Source organism: Pan paniscus, chromosome 17, assembly GCF_029289425.2.
Source record: "Pan paniscus chromosome 17, NHGRI_mPanPan1-v2.0_pri, whole genome shotgun sequence".
NCBI lineage: Eukaryota > Metazoa > Chordata > Mammalia > Primates > Hominidae > Pan > Pan paniscus.
The window spans coordinates 80,579,243-80,602,759 of record NC_073266.2 but is presented as its reverse complement, the minus strand read 5'-3'; the positions used below and the strand labels follow the sequence as shown (position 1 = coordinate 80,602,759).

Below are 23,517 nucleotides of genomic sequence, written 5' to 3'. Positions count from 1 at the left end.
GCCTGTGGAACAAACAACAACTTTGGTCTTCTCTTCTGTCATTTGGGGGGTTTAATGGCTTCCTTTTCTTTCGCCATACAAGCTATTATATAAGAGAGATTTCATTATATAAAAGAAGTTTCTCCAGATACCTTGGCTGCCATATGCCCACATATGATTTCCTACTAAAGGCTTCTGTCTCTTTTTGTTGTTGTTCCTACTGTAGTCTCTCTCTCTCTCTCTCTCTCTCTCTTTCTCTCTCTTTTCCTCAGCCTTTCCAATCCAATGCTCCTATAACCAATTCCTGTGTTAAATCCTCTCTGTTTGAAATACTTGATTTCTCTTTTCCTGACTGGACATGATCCCTCTGTGTCTCTGGCACAGACACCATCCCTGAGTCTGACTTAGCTCCTCAGCCCTGACCTTCCATCTTCCTAATCAGCTAAGAGAGAGCTAATGAAAAGAAAGAAAAGCTATCATAGGAAATCTTATGTGGGCAATATAGCAGCTGAGAAACTGGGGGTGCAAAGGGGGTTGTGCGAAAGAAAATACAAAGCTTAAATGAACCTAAGTAAATTGTACACATCAATCAATGCAATTGCATAAATTAGTGTACAGAAAAGAAAAGGAGTTTGGGAGTCAGCATTGGATTCAAATTTTCTCTGCCACTTGCAGGTAGGGTTATCTTAAGCAAGATATTTTCCTTATGTTTAACGAGTTGAATTGTGTCTCCCAAAAGACACGTTGAAGACCTAATCCCCGGTATCTCAGAATGTGGCCTTATTTGGAAACGGGGTCATTGAGATATTTATTAAGTAGATAAAGTCTTACTAGGGTAGGGTGGATCCTTAATTCAACATGACTGGTGTTCTTATGAGGAGACACAGACACCTCATAAGAGAGAAGAATGCCACGGTGGCAGAGGCAGAGATGGAACTGATGCAGCTGCAAACCAAAAAGTGTCGAGGGTCAACAACAACCACTGGGAGCCAGGAAGAGGCAAGGAAAGGTTCCATCTAGAGTCGGTGAGAGCATGGCCCTGCTGGCACCTTGCTTTCTGGCTTCCAACCTCCAGAACTATGACAGATACGTTTCTGTTGTTTTAAGCCATCCAGTTTGTGGTGCTTTGCTGTGTCAGCCCTAGCAAACTAGTGCATTATCTGAGTCTCAGTTTCCTCATCTATAAAGGTGGGAGAGTGATACTTTACAGCAATGTTCCCCAACCTTTTTGGCACCAGGGACTAGTTTCGTGGAGACAATTTTTCCACGGACAGGGGCCGGGGGGGATGGTTTCAGGATGATTCAAGTGCATTGCATTTACTGTGCACTTTATATTATGATTACATGGTAATATATAATGGAATAATTATACAATTCATGATAATTGTAGAACGAATGGGAGCCCCGAGCTTGTTTTCCTGCAACTAGACAGACCCATCCAGGGGTGATGGAGACAGCGACAGGTCATCAAGCATTGGATTCTCCTAAGGAGCCGCAACCTAGATCCCTCCCATGTGCAGTTCACAATAGGGTTCGCGGTCCTATGAGAATCTAATGCCTCCGCTGATCTGACAGGAGGCGGAGCGCAGGTGGTCATGTGAGCGATGGGGAGCAGCTGTAAATGCAGAGGAAGTTTTGTTTGCCCGCCTGCTGCTCACCTCCTGCCGCATGGCCCGGTTCCTCACAGGCCTAGGTACTATCTGTGGCCTCTTAGGAACTGGGCCACACAGGGTTTCACAGGTTGTGAAAGGGTTTGCCGCATTGTTTCCAAGATTTAAATAAGGACATGTGTGCCGAGCATGTCCTCATGTGTCCTCAATACATGGTCACTGTTGGTGATGTTCTGCAATTTTGAGGGGGCTGGCTCTCCACAGGATGCCACTCCTGTCAACAGTGCTTGCCTCCCTACACATGCAAACACACACTACACACCACACCACACACACCACACCCACTCACACAATACCTACCATGCGCAGAAATACACACACTACACACCACACCACACTCACACACACCACACCCACTCTACACACCACACACACACACCCACTCACATTACACACCACACTCACACACCCACTCACATTACACACCACACACACACACCACACCACACACACTGCGCCCACTCACACAATACATACTATGCACAGAAATACACACACTACATACCACACCACACTCACACACACCACACCCACTCACACCACACACCACACACACACCACACACACACACCACACACACCAAACCCACTCACTCACACAATACATACCATACACAGAAGTACACACGCTACACACCACATCCACTCACACACACACTACACACACCACACACACTACATACCATGCCACACTCACACACATTACACACACCACACACCACACCCACTCACACACTACATACCACACCACACTCACACACACCACACCCATTCACACACACTACACACACCACACACACTACACCCACTCACATACTACATACCACACCCACAAATACACTACACACACCAGACTCACACACCACACTCACAAATGCACACACTACACGCCACACCACGCTCTCACACACACCACGCACACCACACACACAACATCCACTCACACACTACATACCACACACAAATACACACACTACACACACCACACACACACCACACTCATCCTACACACCACACCACACTCATACACTACACACCATACACACACCACACTCACACAGATGACACCACACTCACATCATACCACACTCACACACTACAAACCATGCCACACACACCATACCATACACCACACACACACACAAACACAACATGCACCATACACACAAATACACAAACACACCATACCACATGCACACACACCCCACACAAACCACACTATGCACCACACCACATAGACCACACCAGACACGCACAAATACACCACACCACACACAAACCACACAAAGACACAAAGACACACCACATACACACCACATAAATCACACACATAACATACAACACACAACACATCATGCATATCACACTACCATACACACACACACACACACACCAGTAGCCTCTGCTCTGTGTGTAGCCCTGCATGTGTGGCAGCAAACTCTGATGTGCTTTTGTCCGTTTCAAGACTTCCAGGATGTTCATTTCAGCCAGGCTTGGCCTGTGTAGAGGTCTGGCCAGAGGGGAAGGGGTCCGAATCCAGCCGTGGCCCTGGACAGCGACCTCTGGAGAGCACCCACTCCTAGCTGGGCCCTGCCCAACTGAAACTACTCCCTGTGGCATTCACCCCTGTGGCCTTAACTCAAAAGCACAAGGAGTTGCCAGTTACTAAAAAGTTGAAAGCAAAGTGCATTTGTTTCACATTTGCCAAGGTGTTTGCCAATGATAGATTAAAATGGCCATACCTTCTGGTCCTTTAATGTGCTCTACTTAAAAAAAAAAAAAAAATCAATTGCTGGTGACAACCCAACCTCAGATGGAGGGAGACAGAGCAGGCTTGGTTTGGTTTGGTTTGGTTGAGTTTGAATCCATGTGGGAAGCCCAGGGAGAGGGTAGCCCGTAGCCCCAGTTCCTCCCCAGGCACAGGCAGCCTGTGTGTCATTCTCACTAGCACTTAGGAACACTTTAAAATAATTTTCAAAGGAAGTAGGTAACTCTCCAAAATGTCCAGAGTGCAAATGAGAAACAGTCTTGCGGCCTCGCACACATGTGCCGGGACAGCCCATGGCTAAAGAGAGAACACGCATGTGCCTGTCTTTGACGTTGCCTGGTTTCTGGCTACCAGCTGCTCAGAGCTTAAATTGGAGCTGTCACAGACCAAAGATGCTGCCTGCAAATATAATATGTGCTTGGGACTCCTCAGCAGCGCCAGCTTCTCCTCCCCTCCCTGTGGCTGAACAAATCTGCGCTCCTGAAGAAAAGCAGAACTCTGGAATTGACCCGCTCCCTATCTGAGTCATCTTACCTTTAAGCCATAGTTGGACGGAGCTTCAGAGCCTCAGAGCCATTAACAGTGCACCTCTCCCACAAACACACGCCTGCCTGAAGAGCAGCCGGCCCGGGGAACTCTAAACAGCAATTAGGCAAAATCTGAAATTACAGAGTTCTCACTCCACAGAGAAATGCAAATGATAATTTTGCCTCCTCCAAAGGCCCACAGCCTGATTTTGTCCTCCATCTGCAAAATCCTTCCTTCCACCCTCCAAAGAACTTGCCCAACGAGGCCTTCCTGGACAAGCCAGAAAGGGGGCTCATAGGTCCTCAGCTCAGTCTGTGTAATCTTCCTGCTGAAATCCTGGAGAGAGGGATGGAAGGGAGAAAGAGAAAGAAGAGAGGGAGAGGGAGAGGGAAGGAGGGGGAAAGAGGTAGAGGTTAGAAGAGAGACAAGGATCAAGGAAGGGAGGCAGGGAGAAAGAAAGAATTTCTTTTACATTGTTTTTACCCACCCCAAACATTAGTTGGACACTAACTATGTCCTAAGCACTGTTGCAGATAAAGCAAAGTATAAGATGTATAACCCCTTGGCTGAGTGCAATGGCTCACGCCTGTAATCCCAACGCTTTGGGAGGCCAAGGTAGGAGGATCCCTTGAGGCCAAGATTTGGAGACCAGCCTGCGTAACATAGTGAGACCCCTCCCGCATCTCTACAGAATATATATATATTAGCCAGGTGTGATAGTGCTCGCCTGTAGTCCCAGCTACCTGGGAGGCTGAGGCAGGAGGACTGCTTAAGCCCAGGAGTTCAAGGTTGCAGTGAGCTGTGATCACGCCATTGCACTCCAGCCTGGGTGACAGAGTGAGACCCTGTCTCTAAAATAAATAGATAAGATGTAACCTTTAGGCTCAAGTCATTTCCAATCTAGTCAGGAGAAAAAAAAAAAAAAAGCCAAACACAACAATTTACTCAAGCACTTAATTTGATGCCACAGGTAACTATGGCTGTGCAAATGCCGGGAAGAGAGAGACAGCTGAGAGCTGGAGGAGGAGATGCTTCATGGAGGAGCTGGAAGCTGAGGCAGACCCCGATAGAGAAGTCAAATCTGAACCAGAGGAGGCGGGTGAGAAGAACCGGTCCAGGAGAGGGAAGACAAGCCAAGTCCCGGGGTGAGCCCCTGTGGAAGAAGCCTCCACACTTCTCTGATGAACCCTGCGGCGCCCTTAACACCACCAGGATTCCCTTTGTGCCTCCTTGTGCTTGGGTGCCCAGGGGTCCCAGAGTTCCTGGAGGGCAGGGGCCGTCTTTCCTGCTTTGCACGCCCAGCCCAGAGTACAGTGCCTGGGACACATGGCCACGAACGTAAATTGTGGATTGAACAGATGAGTGAACAAGAATAACATGAACTGCAAAGTAGGTGCCTGGCTGGAAATCTACCAGCCCATCCTTAGGGGGCTTTAATTCACTATCATCTCCTGTGTTCTTAAGAACCATCCAATGGGCTCTCAGTATAGGTTGGTAATGAAGCGGAGTCCAGGAGATGTCAGCTTGGAGGCCATCCCCACTCCGTACCTCTGGTGATGCTGTGAGATTCTCTGCCTCCGTTGAGGTTGTTGAGCTCTCACCTCTCCCAGCCCTGTTGCAGTTGTCCCGAAAGATTTTGCTCCAGAACCAGTGAGCTCTCCGCCTGGCCAGATACGGGGTTTCTTCCCTTCCTCTGACTCCTCTTATCCCTTCAGTATCATAACTGCAGCCACTGAGCCCTGAAGGTGACCCCGTAGGGCTGGCTGCCCCTCGTTGCCCTGGGTGAAAGTCTTGGCTGAGCCTCCCCTTCTCCTTAGGTCTCCACCCTGGGACAGCCCACCGAGGGCCTGCTCAGTTCTGGGTCCCGACCTTGACCGCGTTTCTAATTTTCCGGATCACAAGGATTTCCTGGCTCTGGCCTGGGCTGGACCGGATGCTTTGGCTGTCTCAGCACCAGGTCTGACACAAGAGGTTCCTTGGGAGGCGGATCTGAGCTGGGACTGAAGCAGCAGGAACCCTGGGTAACAGGAGGCTGGAGGGTGAGGTGCAGAGGTAGGGAGAAAAGGCCATGGGGTATCAGGAGCTGATCGGAATTTGTGGTATGCAGGGCCTGCTGGGGGCAGTGGGGAAGGGGTCAACCTTGGGAGGGCCTTGAGCAAGGCATGGCATTAAGAATTTACCCTGTGGGTAGAAGAGGGCCATTAATGAGTTTTAAGCAGAGGGGACAAATGGCCAGATTTGTGTTTTAAAAAGATAACCCCTAGCTTTGATATTTTTAGCTATAAAGGGTTGCCTAGGTTAATGAATCACTTTTTAAATGTCCTATCTCATATGTACTCATCCATCAATACCCATCTCTCATTCATTATCCAGACACCCAGGGCACTCAGATTTATGAGGATGTGGGAGATAGTCAAGTGTACAATGGGGTGGGGGAGGCAGAATTCTAAACAGGGAGCCCGTGAGGTTCCTTGGACCTGGGCTATTCTCTCTCTCTCCATTCCCAGGGTAAAACCCGTTTTGCCACAAGTCGTTTGGATTTTTAAAATCTCTATCTCATAACACACCAGAACTAAGTTGCTGTTTACTCGTTCCAACAGGACATGGTGTGTATAAATCATTCGATTAAGTTATTACTGGGTAAATCAAGAGCATCTGTGTGGGGGAGAAAGGCTGAGATCCTGACTCAGTGATTTGCAGCAGCGCCTAATAATATCTCCACTTGCGCATCTTCGCAGAGCCAAGAGGCTGTCCACCAACTGTTTCCTCGCTTTAGCCCTGTGACCACCAAGGCATAGGCTCCAGGGACAGACTGCCTGGATTGGGCTCCAGCCTGGCCGTTTACATGTTGTGCAACCTTGGGTAAAATATTTAACCTCTCTGTGCCTCAGAAGCCTCATTTATAAGATAGGCATTATAACAGAATCTACATCATAGGGGTGTTATAAGGACTGAAGGAATCAATACATGCAAAGTGCTTAGAACAATGCCTGGCTCACAGGGAGCACACAGTAGATGTTATCTATTCTTATTCTTATCCCCTTAGCTACCAAAACAGGACTAGAATTGGACTTAAATTTGTCAGTTTCCCATAGACTCAACATTGAATCTTGGCCCCTTCCACGTCCAAGGAACAGGCCCTTGCTTGGGTTCCATCATCGGTGAAGGTCCCATTTGTACATCTTTCCAGTTTGATTCTAGAATGCCTGTAGGCCTGATCAATTCCTTAGACTTTGCTCATCCCTATCTAGTTAGTAATTAACATATTAGATTTGGGTGCCTAATATGTTAATTAGGTAGGATTGGGTGCCTGACAGTGAATGACTCTAAGTAATTGTGTGATGTGAATTACACCAGGGGCATTTGTATTCCCAGTTTCCAGAATATTCTAGGCACTCAATAATACTTGGTGGATGAATACGTAATGTTAAGGGCAACAACAGAAAGTACCATATGGGCTGGGGCATGGTGGCTCATGCCTGTAATCTCAGTACTTTGGGAGGACAAGGCAGGAGGATTGCTTGAGCCCAGGAATTCAAGACCAGCCTGGGCAACATAGTGAGGCTCATCTCTATTTAAAAAGAAAGAGAAAGAAAGAAAGAAAAGACAGACAGACAGACAGACAGACAGACAGAAAGAAAGAAAGAAAGAGAAAGAAAGAAAGAAGGAAAGGAAAAGAAAGAAAGGAAGGAAGGAAGGAAGGAAAGAAAGAAAAAGAAAGAAGGAACAATCTGGGCTACTGTAGGGTTATTATTCCATCATGTACATCACACATTAAGAGTCAGCCTTCTACTATGCATAGTTATAAAATAATCTCATTTAATTTACTAAGTGCCAATCTTAAATCATACTGTAAAGCTGTACACAGTCCTAAAATCACACCAATTAATTCTAGTCAACTGATCAGACACTCTGCTACTTGTTAAACTTCAAAATGTAGTGTTTACTGATTCAGATTAACCATTATTTAAAAAAAAAAACTAAATCTACAGACTTACAAAATTGGCAATTTAGAGGTTATATGATCTACAAAAGCATTTTTCAACTTTAAAGAAAGAGATCCTTAGGAAGTATCTGTAAATTTCAAGTTCCCTATAGATGTTAAAAATACCATTCAATATACTAAAATGCATGTTCCATGAATACACCTGTTTTACAAACATTAATAAATCGAGCTATAAGATATTGCCATTTAAGTCCAAGAACAAATGTAGGTGTTAATATTGAGTGTGTAGAACAGGTAAAAGACAAAAATAAATAAATGTATTAGAGATAAAAAGATGGGATTTTAAAAAGAAGGTAGAATAAAGAAGCATGTCAAAGGAGAACTCAAGCCCAAAGTAATCAAGGCTTGTGGTTTATCCTAAAGGCCACAAAAACAGTTTATTATTTTCATCCCTAGCTTAGAAGGACAAAGACATGCTAGACCCCGCGGGGGTAGACAGCACAATCGTAGCAGGTAGCAAAGAGAAAGAAGCTTCTTAACTCTGGCTGTCAGGGAACAGGTCCAGTGGCCACTCTGGAAGCACCTCAGCCACACTGGGTGAAGTCGATGCCACAGGATTTGGACTTAAAACTCAGCTGCCACTGCTCATGACCGCACCAGCTGATTGTGCTGACCTCCATTTTGGGGGTTTTCTTCTGGATCTTCACTGGTAAATGACTCAACCTATGATTCAATCTTTGTCTTTCATTCTTCAACCTGACGTTTGGGCCACTCCAAGACCCAGGATCTCATGTCCCTGAAATCTCCTGGTCAACATGGACCTTTGTTAGTCTTCAACTCTCTGGCTCAGTTCTTAATTCTTTCCCCTTATTTTCTGCTTTGATAGAGCTAATAGATTGGAAGAACACAGACATATACACTATGCCTATAGCATATCACGATTACAGCAGAACACTTGATAAAGCCTCTCATTTAAATCCCAATGGAACAGACTGGAAACTTGCATGCTGCATGGTAACATAATTAGATCACTGTTTCCAGAGTGTGTTTTATGGGACTCCATAAGAAGATATCCTCACATATAGACACATATATACAAAGTAGTCCGCATTCTTAACAAGTCCCTGGGAGCAACAATAATAAAGACCCTGAGAGCTTTTTTATTTATTTATTTATTTATTTATTTATTTTTGTGAGACAGAGTCTCGCTCTTTTGCCAGGCTGGAGTGCAGTGGCGCGATTTCAGCTCACTGCAACCTCCGCCTCCCAGGTTCAGGTGATTCTCCTGCCCCAGCCTCCTGCGTAGCTGGGATTACAGGTGTGCACCACTACACCCAGCTAATTTTTGTATTTTTAATAGAGATGGGGTTTCACCATGTTGGCCATGATGGTCTCAATCTCTTGACCTCATGATCTGCCCGCCTTGGCCTCCCAAAGTGCTGAGATTACGGGCATGAGCCAGCACACGCGGCCAAGAGCTTTTTTAAAAGTAAGTCTTATCAATGTTTAGAGGAGCAGTTCCTCTATCAGACACATTCTGGGATAGCCTGAATTTGGGACGATTCATAGATGGTTTAATAACTGTACTCAGAGACTACTGCTCAGTGTCCATTTGTAGAGACATTGCTAGTTCTGTCTAGATCAAAAGGCTTTGCACTTGCCCTAATCAGCTCAATATTTTTTTCCCATCAATGACTTTGAATAAGGCATAGAATCTATGTCTTTTAATTGGTGGTAGGAAGACAGTTAGTACAATGAAAGGCAGGGTCAAAATCAAAATAACCTGAATAAAGACTACTCATTGTGCCTTTTTTATTTGACTCATATACCATCCTGCATTTGTGTTTTAAAAATTAATTGCACGAAAATATAACAGGAGAGAGTTGATTTGGCGATGGTTCATGAATAGCCTGCAAGCACAGCCTGAGCCAATGAAGTGATGCTAATGCAATTCAAAGCCACAGGCCTAGAAGCTTATTGTCCAGACCACGTCTGGAGTATATATCAAATCCTGGCTACTGCATTTTAAAACAGCCATTATGTGCAGAAGGGGTTGGACAGAGTGAAAGCCACCATCATAGGAAAACTGTCTGAAGGCATTAAATACGCTTGAGTTAGAATAAGAGAAAACTCTAGGAAGACTGTGTGTTGATTTATCTTCAATATGCAAAAGACAATCATGTGGATACTGAGTAAGACTTGATCTATGTGCTCAAAGTCTAGATGGCAGGCCAAAGGGTATAAGTCAAGTTTCCCTTCAATATAATGACTTTTTCTTATGTCATATGGTCCAATAATGGGGATAGGTTGTCCTCATAAGTAGTATGCTCCCCATCATGGAAGATGTTCAAACAGATGCTGAATGCCCAAGTGTTGGGGCTGTTGAAGAAGGGATGACATCAAGCATTCTCCCTGGTTGTTTAAATATTTAACTGCTGTGTAGCCACCTCATTTGGGAGGATGGTCATAGATTACCTAGCCTGTCCTCTCAACCTTCTGCAGAATCTTCTCCCATGCCTAACTCTCTATGACATTTCTGCTTTTAGTCCTCAGTACCATTTGAAAGTGAGGGAGCATCAGGAGCTGCAGCTGTGAGGCCTCTGAGCTGCTCCAGTGCCTGGGATTGTGTCCAACTCATGCTTTAACATTGCAAAACACCCTGATAGCTTTCCAACAAATTCCTCTCTATGTTCAAACTGACCTGACTCAGTTCTTACTACTGACAAACTAAAGAACTATAACTGCAACCCCAATCTCGTGCCTTTTAAATATCATCTCACCAGAAGATAGTTCAAGTTCATTTAAGCAGGGATTTGGGTCATCATTTTATAATATTCTTATTTCCTGTCCTTATACCCTGAGTGCCGAAGTCCATGTACATTAAAGCAATCGGAGAGATTCCAATTAGCCTCATAGTCACTCATGCTCAAGTGTAGAGTATCTGGAAGAACCAAAAAAAGGCTGCTGGAACAGAGTTATTTACATTTTAATTAAAAAAAAATACGCATCCGGCGATGCACATTTGACTCATAAGGGAACACTTACGCAAGTACCAGTTTTCCTCTGAAATGTCTCACTAGTGGTGTGAGTTTTATACGATAGTTTCTGGCCTGGAACCAAGAAAATGGCACAGCCTCTAAAAGTTCATTTGTTACACAGCTGGCCTGACAGTTAATTAATGGGCTTTATTAGGCTGGAGGTCGGGAGGCCTCCCTAAGCCAAGTTTAGGACCCAGTTAGGTATCAAGGGTCTGGAGCCCCAGATGAAGCTGAAACATCATGCTGTTAACTCCCCAAACTCTTGGCAATGCACAGCTTTCCTTTTAGAAGGTAATGGTTTCATGTCTCCTGTGAACAAGTCCTGTTAAAGATCAAAGCAATCTTTCGTAATCTCATTTTGATGAGTTAAAGGGAAATGAACCAGAAACATGAAAATTAAATGTCCCTTAAAACTCCTTTTGGGATGTAAATACTAAGAAGAATGCCCCCCTACCCCGGCCAAACCCTATATGGGATTTTATCAGACCCCACCCACGTAGGGAAAACAGAGCAAGGCTTCTGACAAATTGAGACGCATCTGGGTTTGCCTCTACCTAATTGGTCTGTATTATGATCCTGAAAAGGGTCTTGTCATGGAAAGGGCACCTGTGCTGTCCTGGCAGGTGGGGGTGAGGGCAAGGACTGTGCTGTGCTGCTTCCATCCACAGGGCATCATCTCTTCAAAGGGACCAATTGTAACCATCAAAAATGTAGGCTGCTACTTCAGCTTTAAAACACTCACTACATAAATGATGTCTCACGGGGCTCCAGGCTTATAAGTAAAAATGATTTTGTTTATGTGTTAATTTCTCACTAAAAACACAGCTCTCTCAAAGGAGTTTCTATAGCACATATGCCATCAAAGACAAATGCTCATTCAATCTGTCTCTTAAATGTGCAATGACTATCTCTGCATGTAAGAACGTAGAGGGTTTCATTTGTTTTTATTGAGGTGAAATTCACTTAACATAAAATTGTCGGGCACGGTGGCTCACACCTGTAATCCCAGCACTTTGGGAGGCTGAGGCGTGTGGATCACTTGAGGTCAGGAGTTTGAGTCCAGCCTGACCAACATGGTAAAATGCTGCCTCTATTAAAAATACAAAATTAGCTGGGCATGGTGGCGCATGTCTGTAATCCTAGCTACTTGGCAGGCTGAGGCAGGAGAATCACTTGAACCAGGGAGGCGGAGGTTGTAGTGAGCTGATATTGTGCCATTGCACTCCAGCCTGGACAATAAGAACAAAACTCTGTCTCAAAAAACAACAACAACAACAACAACAACAAACATAAAACTAACCATTCTAAAGTGAACAATTCCGTGGCATTTTATATGTTCACAATATTGTGCAATCACCACCTCTGCCTATTTGCAAATCATTTCCCTCACCTTAAAAAATAGCCCCATACCTATCAAGCAGTTTTTCCTCAATCTTTCCTCTCCCCAGCCCCTGGCAACTACTAACCTGCTCTCTGTCTCCATGGATTCACCTCTTCTGGACATATCATATAAATGGAATCCCAGCCAGGCGTGGTGGCTCATGCCTGTAATCCCAGCACTTTGGGAGGCTGAGGTGGGCAGATGACCTGAGGTCAGGAGTTTGAGACCAGCCTGGCCAACATGGTGAAACCCCATCTCCACTAAAAATGCAAAAATTAGCCAGCCAGGCATGGTGGCACACCCCTGTAATCACAGCTACTCAGGAGGCTGAGGAAGGAGAATCGCTTGAACCTGGGAGGTGGAGGTTGCACTGAGCCGAGATCGTGCCACTGCACACCAGCCTGGGTGACAGAGCAAGACTCCATCTTAAAATAAATAAATAAATAAATAAATAAATAAATAAATAAATAAATTGAATCCTATAGTATGTGACCTTTGTGCATGGCTTCTTTCACTTAGCATTATGTTTTTGAGGTTTATCTGTATTGTAACATGAATCAGTACTTCATTCCTTTTTATAGCTTAATAATATTCTGTTATATGTCTATGCCACAATTTGTTTATCCATTCATCTATTGATGGACATGTGGGCTGTTTCTGCCTTTTGGCTATTGTGAATAGTGCAGCTATAAACATGTGGGTACATGGATTTGTTTGGTCACCAGTTTTCAATTCTTTTTTTTTTTTTAAGAAATGGGATCTTGCTATGTTGCCCAGGCTGGAGTGCAGGGGCTATTCACAGAAGCAATCATCATTGCGTACTCAGCCTCAAACTCCTGGCTTAAGTGATCCTCCTGCCCCAGTCTACTGCACAACTGGGACTACAAGCACAGGCTACATGCTCCTGGCTGTTTTCAATTCCTTTGGATATATACCTAGGAGTGGAATTGCTAGAGGGCCATTTGATGATAGAAAGAGCTATAGCTATACTCTGCATGCCTGTTTTTCCCCAACACCATAACACACACATAGGAAGTTAAATAACAATCCCCACAGCTGTGAACCCATCACCAGTTTCATTGAGTAGACATTGAAACTGCTACCTGGCATTTCAATGTCCTCAGGTCATGGAGGGGATAAGCAAGAAGGGAGGCCCCAGTGATTTCTGGAGAGACTGGCACTATCAAGGGCGCTGGGAGAGCTACACAGTGGGAGCCAGAGCAGTATTCATGGATGCCCAGGGGTACCCCTTAGGATGTCTGTACTGCCTGCTTCATGGTCAAGGTTAACAAAGCACTACACATCAACCCCACATGGGCAGCATCACCAAGGACTCAAACTCCTCAGGACTGAAAACATAGGTCTCTTTCTCAAGCAAAGAATTTCAACCAACTGAGATGCTGGAAAAAGACAAGGAAAGTTTGGAATAGAATGGACAGTTGGCCAATCAGTCTTATTCCTGTTACCAGCTGCAGCAGAGCAGACTGATATCTTCAGCAGTATTTCTCTGCATGCTGCTTGTGTGTAAGAATTTCCTCCCTTTTCTAGTTTAAATAGAAGTTACAATTTTTCCAAATGAAAAATCTGACTTCTGAGTGGATCACGTACAGAAACCTTCCTCTTTTCTTCAAACGTGGATAAATATATTCATTTATTCACTGATGAACAAATATTTATTATTTGATAAATATGGTTCACTGTGCAGAGGGAATGGCAGGGAACAAAACAGGCAAAGTCCTTGCCCTCATAGACACTGCCTTCTAGAAGAGGGAGGGAGACAGAACACAGTAAGTTGATCATATATCAGGTAATGATAAGAGCTAAGCAGAACAATGAAAGAGATTGAGGAGACAGAGCTTTAAGAGAGGGTGGTCAGGCGGGGATGTGCACTCATTTGTCTGAGAAACAGCATGGAACCTGTAAGACTGAGTAGAGTGTGTAACGAGGAGGGTGGTAGGAAATGAGATCAGAGAAGTAGTGATGGCCTGTCTCATGCAGGGCCTGTGGCTGTAGTAAGAATTCCATAGAACTAGTAAAACCTGGATGCCAAAACCAAACAAGGGGAAGATAAGAAAGGAAAATCACAAGCCAATCTCAATCACAGACATTATCAAAGCCTTAACATAATATTAGCAAACGAAATCCAGAGATCTATTTTTAAAAAATCATTTTGGATTTATCCCTAGAATGCAAGGATGGTTCAGGATGAAAAGATAATCAAATGATATTTACCACTTTAAAAGATTAAGGAAGAAAATCACATGATTGTTTCAATAGTTACAGATAAAGCATTTGATAAATTCAACACTAACTCATGATTTAAAAAAAAAAACATAGTAAACTAGGATTAGAAGTGAATAAACTTCCTTAACCTGAGAAAGTATGTACAAAAAACATCCTTACAGAAGAATTGTTGGAAGCATGCCCTATAAAATCAAGAATGGGACAAAGATGTTCACTCTCAGTACTTCCATTCAACATTTTCCTGGAGGCTAGTAAGACAAGAGAAGACATAAAGATTGATGCACTGAATGGATGTGTCTGTGTCTGTATCAGCTTGGCATCATCACCACTTCCTCCTACAGTCTTCTCTGAATTGTGTAAGGTAGAAGCCTGAAACTGCATTTCCCAGCATCCCCTTCTCTGTATTACTCTGTGTTAAAGTTTGCAGTCCCATGAAATCTGATTGGTAGAGGAAGAGTTGAGGCTATTGGTCTCCAAATAAGGATGTAACCAGGTGTTGGGGCAGACCTGATATGCCCAGTGAATACTTGAGAACCACCTGCTTCATTGCTGCATGCTTAGACAGCTGATGGACGCTTCTCAAAGATTCTTACGACTGCAGCTGTTTCCTGTTAAGAACCACCAATTTGGTGCATTGCAGTAATCTAATTGTACATCCAGTTTGGCATACAATAAGGACAAAAAGAATAGAACAAAATTTTTAAATATTGGTTTTGTTCTTGTGAAACTATTATATGTATTTTGTAGAATGAAACAAATATGTAATTATGCTAATGTCATTAGAAACCAGATTTTCAATGTGAGAGAAAAAGAGATCCAAATACAAACCAAAGAATAAAACCCTGTGATCTTAAATTTAAAATGGAAATTTGAGTATCCTATGATGGTTTTTCTCTTTAAAAATTAATTTTTTAGGAAACATAAATGAAAAAATACCTAGAAGTGAAGTAATCTGGAAATAGAATGATCAACCCAGTATCACGGAGTACCCTTAAATATCCATCAGGGAAATGCAAATCAAACCACAACGAAATATCATTTCACAGCCACTAAGATGATTATAGTAAAAAAGACAAATATAGCAAGCATTGGTGAGGATGTTGAAAAATTAGAACCCTCTTACACTGACATGGTACAGTCATTTGGAAACAGTCTTCAGTTCCTCAAAAGCTTAAACATAAAGTTACCAAATGACCTAGCAATTCTACTCCTCGTATATACTCACGCCAAATGAATCACATGTCCACAAAAACTTGCACACAAATGTTCATAGCAGCATTATTTATAATAGCCCAAACTGGAAACTACCCAAGTATCCATCAACTGATAACTGAGTAAGTAAAGTTGATTGTGATGATAGGTTGTACAACTGTATTAGTCCGTTTTCACACTGCTGATAAAGATATACCTGAGACGGGGTAACTTATTTTTAAAAAGAGGTTTAATTGACTCAAAATTCAACATAGCTGGGGGGACCTCACAATCATGGCAGAAGGTAAGGATGAGCAAAGCCACATCTTACATGGTGGCAGGCAAACAGAATGAGAGCCAAGCAAAAAGATGGTTATAAACCATCTGATCTCATGAAACTTATTCACTACCACAAGAACAGTATGGGGAAAACTGCCCCTATGATTCAGTTATCTCCTACTGGGTCCCTCCCACAATACATGAGAATTATGGGAGCTACAATTCAAGATGAGATTTGAGTGGGGACAGCCAAACCATATCAACAACTCTGTGAATATATTAGAAGCCATTGAATTACACACTTTAAATAGATGAGTTGTATAGGGTGTGAAATATATCTCAATGAAGCTGTTAAAAATAATACAGTATTTTAAAACTGATTATTAATGAAAGCACAGAAAAATACCAAGACTTAGGGTACAGCAATAGTTAAGGGAAATATTTATAGCACTAAAAATATTTTTAGAACCATAAGAAAGATGAAATAAATGAACTCATGTCAATTCAAGAAGATAGAAAAAGAACAACAGAGTTTAGGCAAAAAAAATGTGATGGAAAGAAATATTAAAGATAAAAACAAAAAAATAAGAAAAGGAAACAAAAGTAAAATAGAAATGACAGAATGAGTCTTAGAAAAGAAAAATAATGCTAATAAAATAAATCCCCATTAAGGCTGATAAACAAAGAAAAATGAACAAATAAACATTAGGAATAGAAAAATATAATGTAACCACATATGCAGCAGAAACAAAATCATAAGAGAATCTGTGGCACAATTTTATGTCTATTCTGAAATTGGCTGAATTTTAAAATAGAAAAACTGAATAAAACAATTAGCATTAAAGAAATTGATTTGACAATCAAATATACCTGCCCTGAAGCCACCTCCCCAAAAAGACACTAGTCTTAGCTGATTTCAGCAGTGAATTTCATCAAACCTTTAAGGAAAAGATCATTGCTATCTTATATAAGCTTCCCAGACAACAGAAAAGGACAGTAGGCCACTGAGTTTAGATAGTGTAGAATTAACACCAAAATGAAACAAAGACAGTACAAGAGACAGAAACTATAGGTTATCTCACTTATAATGTAGATTAAAATTCCTGAATAAATATTAGCAAATGGAATCCAACCAGAGTATTTTTTTTTTAATGATCACAACTAATTTTGATGTTTCCCAGGAAGGTAAGAATGTCAGAAATATCCATCAGGAGAACTTTACAACATTTATAGATCAAAAAGAAATAAAATGACACATTTTATTCTATAAATTCAACACCTTCTCTTATCTAAAATAAAAACTCTTAGGAAGCTAGAAATGGAAGAGAACTTCCTTAATTTGATGAAGGATTTTTACCAAAAACCTAAAGCAATCATATCACATCTTTCTGGATTATCCCTATTAAAACCAAGAAAAGGCAAGCAGGGCAGCCATCACCAGCCCAGGCAACTTTACACAGAAAATACTAGTGAATGCAGTAAGCAACAAATAAATAAAATGCATAAGGTTTGGAAAGGAAGTGAAAATTTATTATTTTTAGGCATAGAAAATGCATAGATGGGTGGCGCACGGAGACTTATGCCTGTAATCCCAGCATTTTGAGAGGGCGAGGCAGGTGGATCACCTGAGGTCAGGAGTTTGAGACCAGCCTGACCAACATGGTGAAACCCCATCTCTACTAAAAATACAAAAAAAATTAGCCAGGTGTGGTGGCACGTGTCTGTAACCCCAGCTACTCAGGAGGCTGAGGCAGGAGAATCACTTGAACCGGGAGGCAGAGGTTGCAGTGAGCCAAGATGGAACCATTGCACTCCAGCCTGAGCAACAAGAGCAAAACTCTGTCTCAAAAAAATAAATAAATAAAATAAAATAAGAAAGAAAGAACAAAGAAAATGCATAGATATCAACAGAAAATCTGTTAGAACTAAAAAAGGATTCAGCAAGGCTACTGATTACAAGATCAACATGCAAAATTCAATAACTTTTGAATGTGAACAATAACAAATGGGACAAAATTGGAAAAAAAAAAAGCCAGCTCACAATAGCAGCAAAAACTATAAAGGACCTAAAGAATATACATTACATACCATTTTTAAGAGCTTTATGGGAAAAAATTATAGTTTTATTAAAGGATACAAAAGAAGATCTGAATAATGGGTAAGAGGTCTCAAAAGCATAAACATGTCAATTCTGCCCAAATTATCTATAAATTTAAGTAAATTCCAAACAAAATCCCAGCAGAACTTTTCTGTTCATTTGTAACGTGATTCTAAAATTCATATGGAAAAGTGAATTATCATTGCCAAGATAATTTTGAAAAATAAGAACAATGGGTGGGCAGGAGCAGTTGGCCTGCAGATTCTGAAACATTCTAGATAGTTACAGAAATTAAAATACAGTTGTCTGAGCAGAGGAAGAGGCAGTGGACAGAATAGAGAGCCTGGTGCAAATCCATGTTCATGCAGGATTCACATGTAGGGGCTACGTGGGATGTGGAATATGATAGCGGTGGCACTAGAGATCAGCAGGGAAAGATGAGCTTGTGCCATCAATGATGATGGAAGCATTGGCTTTTCATATAAAACTATAACTAGCCTCCTACACTAATTATACAAAAATTAATTCCAGAAGAATTAAAGACCTCAGCACGAAAAATCGCACCTAAACACTGCTGAGATGTGAGACCTCAACCACATCTTGAATGCAAAATTTCATCGAATGTGAATATCATAATTCTATGTATGTGAAATTTTTAAATAAGACAAAGCATAACTGTATGTTGTTCATGAAGATATTTTTTAGTTCAGTTTCTTTTATTTTTATTTTTTTATTTTTAAGTTTGAAGAATATCTTTATGGCCCAAAGTGAATCTGCCAAGCTTTTTAGGCCACCTTGAGTGCATTTTAGTTGTTTCCCCAAGGGAGAATCTGAATCGGTGCCTTCCCTGACTCTTTCCCAGCCAAAATGTGGGCACGTGACCAGGCCTGCCAATCAGACACGGGGGCCTCGGGCCGCGGGAGGGAGCTGGCTGGCTGCGCGTCTCCGGGAGCCGCTGTCATTTCAGTGGCGCATTCTGGGCAAAGGCGGTGTGGTCCCGGGGTGGGCAGCAGATTCCGGAAAGGGTCAGTTGGTTCTGGGAGTGGCCCTTTCATCGTCTCAGGCCTCTTTTCCCATCTGTCCCAAACGTTGTGTGAACTCCCTTCTGTCTCTCCTAAATTCTTTTCTGCTTAAACTGGTCAGACCGGATTCTACTGCTTACAAATGACAACTGTAACTGACACGCAACCCTGCAGAATAGAAAACATCTTTATAACAAAACATACCCCATCAACGTTAGAGAGGAAAAAACAGGCCTCGAGAAGGTATTTGCAGGATCTATAACAAAGGAATTAATAAAGATATATACTGTATTTATCTTATCAGAGAATTTATCTTTAATGGAGAAAACTCAGATAAATAAAGAACAGAAGCACGCCCATAGGAAAGTGGAGGGAAGGAGAACAGGAAGTCCTCAGAAGCAGAAATCCAAAGGTCTTTATTATATATATTTGTTCTTATTTTTACAATTTACATAAGTAGAATTATGGCATTCATATTCCATACATTCCTTCACACAAGATAAGCGTACGTGAGACCTCAACCACATCTTCAGTGCAAAATTTCATGGAATGTGAATATCATAATTCTACTTATGTAAACATTTTAAATAAGAAAAAGTATAACTGTATGTTGTTTATTAAGTTTTTTTTTTTTTTTTTTTTTTTGAGACGGAGTCTCGCTCTGTCGCCCAGGTTGGAGTGCAGTGGCGCGATCTCCGCTCACTGCAAGCTCCGCCTCCCGGGTTCACGCCATTCTCCTGCCTCAGGCTCCCGAGTAGCTGGGACTACAGGCGCCCGCCACCACGCCCGGCTAATTTTTTGTATTTTTAGTAGAGACGGGGTTTCACCATGTTAGCCAGGATGGTCTCGATCTCCTGACCTCGTGATCCGCCCACCTTGGCCTCCCAAAGTGCTGGGATTACAGGCGTGAGCCACCGCGCCCGGTCCCTGAAGATGTTTTAAAACTATTTTTTAAAGTTTGAAGCTGGAAGCACCGCTAAATATGATAGCGCTGCCTTTCCAGCCTAGAGGGCTCAGTAGCCAAGCATCACAATCAAAGGGCTTCTGAGATTTAGTTGTATTTATTTCTGGGGGGGTGGAGAGATAAAGTGTTTACAGTTATTAATGGTCTAATATGGATTCTTTCACTCCATTTCCTACACTTACAGAAGAATTACATGAGAGGAAATAATGGTATATTCTATGTGTAAAAATGACAGAGGGAAACTTCATCATAGAGTCCGGAAAAATAAGCTTTTGAAAAAACAAGTACATTACTGTGGCTTCATTCTCAACTCAATTTTTAATTATGCATGCAATTTACTCCCATGAAATAAAGATAAAAGATCATAATGAGTCATTTATAATAATTTTAGGTCTTAAAAAAAGTAATGGAGTTTTTCCTTCTAACATGCCATGTTCTTCACAATGATCCTGTACCTCTGTGTAGCCATGACACCAAGCCTCCAAGATCACAACTGTGACACGCACCTGTCATTCACAGGCCAAGCCACAGGATGCCACTGTTGCATTTTTGCTATAATAGACTTTTACTTCAGGTGAATGAAGAAAGAAAAAAAGGAAACTCTATTTTTAATAAACAGACACATGGCAACCATTTAAGATTCAAGATACAACAAACCTTACCTTAGTTATTAGTTATGGCTAATTATTAAAATCCCTTTAAATTGGACTTTGAACATCACATATTGAAGTTGAGATTTCTATGCCAGCCATGTGCAATTGCTACATTTATAGACTCATGACATCTCTTAATATATTACTGACTTAAAATAACATATTCACTAGTATTTAAGCCTCTCTAAAATTGTTTGTTAATGGGTCAATGTATTTTTGAAATCAAAGTGTTGGGTAAATCAAAGTATTGTTTTCCTTTTACTTACCCAAAGATACTTATTTGCATTCTGATTGAACCACAACTGATAGTTATACTTGGCACTTTCCAATTTCTTTTTTTGTTTGTTTGTTTGTTTGTTTTTATGATGGAGTTTCACTCTTGTTGCCCAGGCTGGAGTGCAATGGCGCTATCTCGGCTCACTGCAACCTCCGCCTCCTGGGTTCAAGCGATTCTCCTCGCTCAGCTTCCGAAGTAACTGGGATTACAGGTGCCCGCCACCACGCCTGGCTAATTTTTTTTTGTATTTTTAGAAGAGACGGGGTTTCACCAGTTGGCCAGGCTTATCTCGAACCTCTAACCTCAAGTGATCCGCCTGCCTTGGTCTCCCAAAGTGCTGGGATTACAGGTGGCACTTTCCAGTTTCTTTCTGACCTTGTCCCATACTTTCTAGCAAGTAAGTAAAGGTTTACAAATTAACAATTACAGGTCCCCAAAAAGTTGCTATTTAAAGGAGAACATTACTTTTGTCCTATGAGTAAAATGTATAGGAAGATGTTCCCAAAATATAAAATATTTCTATTAAAAAGTGACCATATTTATGAATGCCTGGTCTATGTATACAGGAAATAAATAAATTGTAGTCTCTCAAAGAGACTGCAGCCTAATTAAGCACATCCCTTTCCTCTGCCAACTCAGTCAGTTTCTGTCTTCTGTGGATTTTCATAGCTCTTTGAATATGTGTTTAGTTATAACCTGCAGAAATTGTTCATTTGTTTATTCATTTCCCTATTCAACAAATACTAGGTGCAGAGAGCAAGACCAACATGACCTGTCCTAGGAGGTTACGGTCTAATAAATGCATTGCAATTACTGCTTACTCATCTTTCTCTTCTATAGGACTGTGAGCTATTCAGTATCCCCAGAATGCCGGGCAGAGCAGACTGCAAAGAAATGTTGCTTTGGTGAATGATGTGCCGGGATGAGGTGGAGGCAGGAAGGCCAGAAACGAGCTCAGTCGTCCAGCCAAACGGTGCTGGGAGCTCAGAATGGAGTGGCAGAGTGGTGTTGGGAAAGAAGGGACATTTAAACAAGATGGAAGAGCAAGAGGACTTGATGCTCCTGCAAGCAGTCCAGGAAAGGTTAGATTGTGTGTTTATTTTCCTCTCTAAACCCACAAGATTTATATGTTGAAAGTCTAACCCCTAAGGCAATAGGAAGTGGGGCCTTTTGCAGGTGATTATGTCAGATGGAATTAGTGCCCTTATAAAAGACACCCTAGAGAGCTGCCTTGCTCCTTCAACCACAGGAGGACACAGCAAGAAAGTGCCATCTATGAACCAGAAAGTGGGTTCTCACTAGACACCCAGTCTGCCTGGATCTTGAACCTGCCAGCCTCCAGAACCGTGAGAAATAAATTTCTATTGTTTATAAGCCACCCAGTCTATTTTGTTATAACAGCCGGGACAGACTGACACCTTGGCACTGGCAATCTTTCTATGTTATAGAATTAACCCAGTGCCAGCCTCATTATTGTGAAATAAGCTGGCCTATTCTGCAGTAGATAGTAATCCAGCAATAAAAGGCAGGCAGTTGAAAAATCAACATGGAGCATTCCTCGGCCCATTCCCTTTGGTGCACTTAGCAAGGACATGAGCAGGCGCTGTCAGTTTGAGTCACAAGGCATGTGTCCTGGCTCTTCACGTGCCCCCGAGCACAGGTCTTAGAATTTGGGGCAACTCTTCGGGGGTCAGTGTGACTCATAGGCATGGAGCATGAGCAAAGTGGTGAGCTGAGTGGTTGGAAGGTAATAAATTCTTAAACTTAACTAAAATAACCCAAGTCTTAATTCAGGATGTTGGTTGCCTAAGCAACAGAGAGGTTAAAGCAGCAATAAATTATGGCTAGTATTATCAAAATAGAGCTCCTACAGGTTTACAACAGGGCCCTGGCACCCTGGTTGTTGGCTGTCAAACACAATTGAGTATGGAGAAATGATCAAGTCCGTATCAAAGGAAAACAGAAAACCACGACCCAGGTACAAGGTCCAGAAACACTGAGGTCCTAATCTCAGACAGTTTGGAAAGCAGAAGACCTGCCTCTGAATCTCCGCCCTGGCCTTCACTCACAGTGCGGCCTCACTGGGCTGCCCGCCTTATCTCTGTGAACCTCAGACTGTCCTCTCTACAGAGAAATGTTGTAAGGCTCCCACGAACTCACATTCATGGAAACACTCAAAAAACAGCGAGATGCTTTGCAAAAAAAGGTACTGCTGTCTTTAAAAGATGAAAAACAATGTTAGTTGAGTAAGAGTAACAATAAAGCTATCATATTTTAATAAGAAATACCTATCAGCCAGCAGTTCAGATGAGTGAAATTATCTGAACAAAGAAACCATGTCTATAACAACTTTTAAAAATCATTTTTTGTTAACACTCATACTTGACCTTCAGAGACACTGGAGTTCTGGCTAAGTTAAACATTTTTGCAAGGTCCTATGTGAAGACTTACAGTGGTATAGTCATGTTCTTAGTCTTATA

The 23,517-nt window shown here is 42.2% G+C and overlaps 1 long non-coding RNA gene across 1 annotated transcript in view; it reads right to left on the bottom strand.

Annotated features, from left to right (window-relative positions):
- The window catches only part of LOC129394577 (uncharacterized), a 37,812-nt gene that overhangs the window by 6,461 nt on the left and 7,834 nt on the right, over positions 1–23,517 (bottom strand). Inside the window, exon 2 of the long non-coding RNA XR_008621866.2 lies at positions 3,951–4,053. This is a non-coding gene — a long non-coding RNA (uncharacterized LOC129394577). The remainder of the gene's footprint in view (positions 1–3,950; positions 4,054–23,517) is intronic.